General features: G+C 37.2%; 1 protein-coding gene across 1 annotated transcript in view; it reads left to right on the forward strand.

The window, feature by feature from the left end:
- Positions 1-6,022, forward strand: part of LOC129565989 (cholecystokinin receptor type A-like) — a 66,610-nt gene that overhangs the window by 41,291 nt on the left and 19,297 nt on the right. Inside the window, exon 2 of the mRNA XM_055441466.1 lies at positions 5,775-6,022. This exon is cut by the window's right edge and continues 586 nt beyond it. The gene's annotated coding sequence lies outside the window, so the exon portion shown is untranslated. The remainder of the gene's footprint in view (positions 1-5,774) is intronic.

Genomic DNA, 6,022 nt, shown 5'->3' on the forward strand with positions numbered 1-6,022 from the left:
TTCGCATGGTTTCAAGTGGAAATGAAGTAAATGGAAATGAATCGTTTTTCTTGATCATACGATTTGCGGGGCCTCCTTTGATACACTTCATGCATGCACTGCAAGTAAATGGCTTGACAAATATTCATTTTGAATGTTCATATTGCGATGTTGAAGTACCATGGTTCATGGTACTTCATATTAAACCAGAATGTCACAAGGCATTCTTTTGTTGCTTCACTGGATTTGAGCTCCGAAAAGAAAACGCGAAAAAGGTGAATGAAAAAATCAATGATTAAATTTTTAATTAATGTTTAACAGGAAAGAGAGAGGTTCATTCATGCAAAACCAAACAGTGCATCTGTGCATGAAAAGCGTCAGGGTTTCTGGCAGCAAATTACATTTATAACTTCATGATAATGAAGTATGTATGCTCCGGAAAAATATGGCAGTTTCACCATATTTACACTTACTGATGAAGCCACAATTTTGGTTCATAACCAACTATTTACACGAAATGACATTTTGGTTCACAGAAATAAAATTATGCACGCACAGACACACTGAACCAAAGTGTGTGCACGTTAAAAAGTTTATATGGCCTGAAAACAACCGCAAAACAACAGTTTGACGTATTCGCTGGAGCTTGAGAGTGTTTAAAATATCATGTGTATATTTCAAAAGGCACCGAAGTTCTAAAGTTTACTATGTGTGCGTGCAAATGGCATGCTACTGACAGCGACGCGCACAGAAGTATTTCAAACTCATTATTTCATCAACGCGTTGTAATTCGAAACCTTGTAATTTTAATCATTTTGTTGGCATTGGATTTAATGAAGCGAAAGGTAAACTGAGTGGCATAAATCAAGGGGAATCCATCTAGATAAAGGAATCACTCGATAATTGCTCTTTGCGAAATGCAAATATAGTGAAAGATTACAGTGAATTGTCGGATGATATTCGTCGATTTGATTCATTTTAAGTTTGTTAATAATGGATGCGAGATTTGTTTTTGTTTTGATACTAATTTGAAAGGGCTTCATTATTCTCATTCAAGGATCTTTCATTATTATCTGCTTATTTGACAGTCAATGCTTCGAAAAGTTCTCAATTTGAATCAGACGTGGGCGAACATGAAAATCTTATAGGAGGTTATTTTTTGGCAAATGGGGATTGAATTCTTCCAAATTCCAGAAGTGAAGATCTAAATAAAGGCCCACTTGAATAAAATAGCTAAATCTGGTAAAGCCGAAACCCTCTCGCCCGAGTCGGATTTCGATTGATTTTATCAGTCCATTAAATCAGCGAAAATCTTACAGAAATGACGGAATTAAGAACATAAAAGGCCAAAAAACGCGTAGATTTGAGCAGATATTCTTTATGTTTGTGACGCACAAGCAATGAGACGAAACACATTAATTTCTTAATGAAAAACGACGCGCGAAAAAAAAACGGAATGAATGAAAATTTCGCCAAGGAAGCGATTTTTGTTTATTGTGCCTCATAAAAAGTCGTTCGAATAAAAATAATATGGGCGAGAGTTCACGATGAGAGGTCAACCTTATCGAAGATTCCTATCTATCCTTCGACCCCATCTATTCCACGCTCTTATTTTCACAAATTTTCTGCAACTTGAACTGACAACACATTCGAAGCTTAATTCTATTTTACGAGAATTGAACAAACCGTTCGAAAGATAATTGATTAACGGATATCTCATCGGCCTAATCCGGTTTGTGTTTACTAAATAGTGAAATAAAAGGGAAAGCTTTGGACCTAATTAATATTGTAGGCAAACGAGAAGCAATCGGAACTCAGAGTTGCCATGCAAACTGAGAGAAAGGCGATACAAAAAATTAACGGATTCAAACTGTTTGAGCTCATGAAAACCGTTCGTATTGCCTTTGATGGACATAAGATTAATTGCGTTTCATTGTTTCAGTTTGAATGTGATGTGCCCCGGAGATTTAAGATTTTCTCGCATTTCTATTAAGCTCTCTATTCGCAGTGTGAAGCAGTTGGTCTTATCAATGCTGCACACTTGATTCTGATAATTATTATGTAACATGTCGTTTTTCTTCCACTCTTTCGTCCTCCCTCTCTCTTTGTAATGTGCATGAAAATAGTTCTCGCTTGTATGAATTGTGCGGTGTGTCTGTTCGTCCGAATGTTGTATTGTCGATCGTTTTTGATAATTTAATCAATAAACGCATTATTGTTATTCCGTCTTACCCCGATACAAAAAGTGTTGGAAGCTTTTTGTTGTTGTTGCTCCCTTTTACAAATGGTTTCTTATTATGAATTCTTTTTCTTGTCCGAGTCTTTTCTTTCTCTTCCAACGATGATGGAAAAAGCAGCAGAAGTGGCAATTGCAACGGTTAAACTGTGTGCATTGTTGCTGTGAATGAAATTTCATGGTATGGAACACATTTGGTCACGTAACAACGCGTAATTCAAAGCGTTTAAGTGAGGGTGAGCGAGAGAGGAGGCATCGTAGCGCTCACACTAAAACCAATTCTTCTGTACAATGAGATAATGGAGTTGGATGCATTTGGCGCATTGAGCTAGATAAACGACGTTGCACTGTTTTTTTTTGCTGCTATTCTAGTCTTTGGTTTTTGTTTCACTCCCTAGCTGCCGAATGGCTAGAAAAAACATGATACATCGATTGGAACTTTGCTCATCTATGTTGTTTTTATTTTTTGCTATTCGGTTCTCGTTGTGCGTTTGCCAAGCACTTTATTATCTCAATATGTTTTCATAACAAAGCAAATTAAAACTAATTGTTTGCCGAAGTCGATATTGACCCGAAAAGCTGTTCAACATCTCGTTGCCCACTTCAAAACTCACACTATTCTCTTGACTTCAATCCGCTCGCTCAGCGCTAATGATATAAAGAAATAAACTCTGAGAGTCGGGTGTGGGTGCCGAACGGAAGAGACGAGAAGTGACTGCATTCTTCGTTATTTTTTTTTCTTGCTTACTTAAGCTGAATGGTGCAATATCATGTTATACGAACTGAATACTGATCGAGGGATTTTTTTTTCTTCTCAAAGCCAACGAATCATTTGGAATGTGAATTGAAAGTGTAGAAGCGCAAAGAAACAAAAGAATAAGTAAGAGAAGCGAAGAATGAGAGAAAAATTCGAATGCACTTCAATTTGGTTGGCTTTCATTTGCCAACCAACAGAGAATGCTGATAACCGTGTGACACACTGATTTTCCCAGCTGGGTTCAATCTACTTTGATGGAAGGGAAACAAATCTGGTGCAATGAACCGTCGTCGGAAATACGTTCATTTTAAGCATCATACTGAATTGAGAATCATGTTTCAGTCATTATTTAGAACCAAAAATGTGCATCGTTCCATCCAATAGTGTCATATTTAATTCCGACAGCGCGAAGATTTCATTAAAATTCAACAAACGAACTATACGACTCGATGGAAAATTGAGTTGCGTTTCAATTCCGTAGCCGGAAGAAAATTGAGACAACGACACTAAGACACTTGAAATGCATTTCAATCGAAAATTTAAAAATCAAATCAAATACTCGACTCACATTAAACAATACAAATACCAATTTTACTGCAACAGCGCTTCATTTAATGCGAGCTTATTTTGTAAGAAACATACAATGTACAATTTCTCAACATAGATTGGAATTTAATGACTTGTTATTTCACCTAAATCGAAAGAGACTTCCATCAATTTTAAGTCGCATTACATTTCTTCGAATGCAATCTCTCTCTCTCTCTCTCACACAATAAGTTATTTCAAATAATGAAACACTGCAATTTCGAATTTAAAAATAACAAACAAAATTATTTCGAAACTTCTTCGAACATTTCAAGTCGTTCCTTTGCGTATTTTGCAGACGAAAAAAAATCTTTGGGTGATTTATTGCTGCAATGAAAAAATGTCAGTTATGAACGACGACGACGGCTGTATCGGTAACGGTGGCGACGACCAGAATGTCGTTTCTATTTGATTGGTGCCAAACCACCAATGCGATGCTTTATGCGATTGAAAGTTTTTTCTGTTATTTGTTTTGGTTTTTTTGCATCTTCTCCACTCCACACTCTTGAAAGCTCTGTTTGGTTCGGACGATTTGAATATATAATACAATTTCCTTTTCATTGAATTCCATCGCATCCTTGTTGATGATGTTGATGGTATGCATGCTGGCACATATTCCAAAATAAAGAATGTTTTGCGAACGAAGATAAAAGACAGGATCGTAAATAAGAGCGAAAGCAAGAAAGAGATAGAGAGATAGAGAGAGAGAGAGAGAGAGAGAGAGAGGGAGTGAAAAACATTTTATATTTATTACCAATGATACGCTACATAAACTCCTTCTGTCCCTTCGTATGCACACACACGACTTATGTGAGTGATGAGCTTTGGGTTGTTTGTGCTTTTTCTTCTTTATTTCCCTCTCTCATCTTCTCTCAATTCTTCTACCGTCCCGGATGTGCTGTTATTGAAAATGCTTCCAATTCTTTCGATGTGGCGGGCAGAGTATGTGTATGTGTATGCTTATGTTCGTTCGGTCCCTGGTTGCATGCAAAATCTATGCCATGGATTGTCACTGCGATCGAAAGACATTGCTAGCAATTGCGTTAAGCCCGAAAAGCATTGTAACACACATTGCGTCTCTCAGCGTCGGCGATGTTCACGTCGTTCAATTCAAACGCAATATCTAGGACTCAACTGTACCACGCTCAAATAATTCAAAACTTTTCAGTTACGTATATAATTTATAGTTCATGTTGATGGTAATATTTTTCCTCTCTGTTTTTGTTTTTTTTTGCTGGTGTTCGGATCATTTCACCGGATGTGCGACACCAAGTGTGATTCCGTTGAATTTATTTCTTCTTTCTCTCTTTTTTCGATTTGCGCTAAAGGAATCGATCGATTCTAAATCTTATAACCCGAACGTATAACACAAACTCCTCCTATTTTCATTTTGCTACTCATTTTCTTTTGCTGAATTGCGGACTTTTGAGTCAAAAGTATAATTGATAAGCACGCTTTTCGCAGCAGCAGCAACAGCAGCTCCTCCACCATTTTATCGAATCAACATCAAACAAAATAGAATTTCGTGCGAACAAAATCACTATAATTTATTTAAATTGATACTAGTTGAGCTGAGCATCGTGTCAAACCATTCACAAATCGATATATTCTGTCGATTTATTCAAAAGTATTTTCGTTCGGGTTCTTCTTCGTCGTTTTATTTCTACTTTTCTATCAGTCTCGCCCTCTCTCTCTCTCTCTCTATCTCTATCGCCATGGGTTGCATGTTAATAGACTATAAATGAAACGAAGAGCCAGAGCGAGCGCTCATTCTCTGAATGGAAATGCGATCATTTTCAGCTAACATATAATTTTATGGATGGAAATCTTTTGTTCCGTTGTTTTCTATTTTGTGTGTGTGTGTGTGTGATCCGTTGTTATTCGTAGTTGTGATGGGTCTTGTTTGGGTGCGATAGAGTAAGTGTGAAAATTATTGTGAGAGGTCTTTGGCATTGCGATTTCCCTTTTTTTAATGGATTTCCAGTTATTGGTTCTCATTTCGAATCGGATTATATTTGGTTCGAAGATAAAGTAATCGCATTTTGCTTCCTACACATGAAATTCCGACCTCGGAACAATGCTGATTAATTTCTAACCATCTCATTCTCTCATTCTCTTGCCCTTTATTCCCCTTGTGTATCTTGTGCATTGCCATATGCGCCACTTTGGCCAACTGAAAGTTGAAACATAATTAATCGTCTCCATTTCTCATTTCAGCGCTTGCTGTGACCGCAAACTCACACACACTTCCAGCACGATTTGGATTGTTAGAGCGAATGAACAGCGAGTAGATATGTACGATACATGCGAACACCACGAAAATAAACCATCATTGAACCATGTTGTTTAAGAACCGCATACAATTTATGTGCAAGTAATTTTGATGGATTCTTTTGTCTAAGCGGTTTGTACGGAGATAGAGAGAGAGAGAGAGAGAGAGAGAGAGAGAGAGAGAGAGAGAGAGA

The sequence above is a fragment of the Sitodiplosis mosellana genome, unplaced genomic scaffold (assembly GCF_009176505.1).
Source record: "Sitodiplosis mosellana isolate CC-2019 unplaced genomic scaffold, AAFC_SMos_1.0 Smas_scaffold_3, whole genome shotgun sequence".
Classification (NCBI taxonomy): domain Eukaryota; kingdom Metazoa; phylum Arthropoda; class Insecta; order Diptera; family Cecidomyiidae; genus Sitodiplosis; species Sitodiplosis mosellana.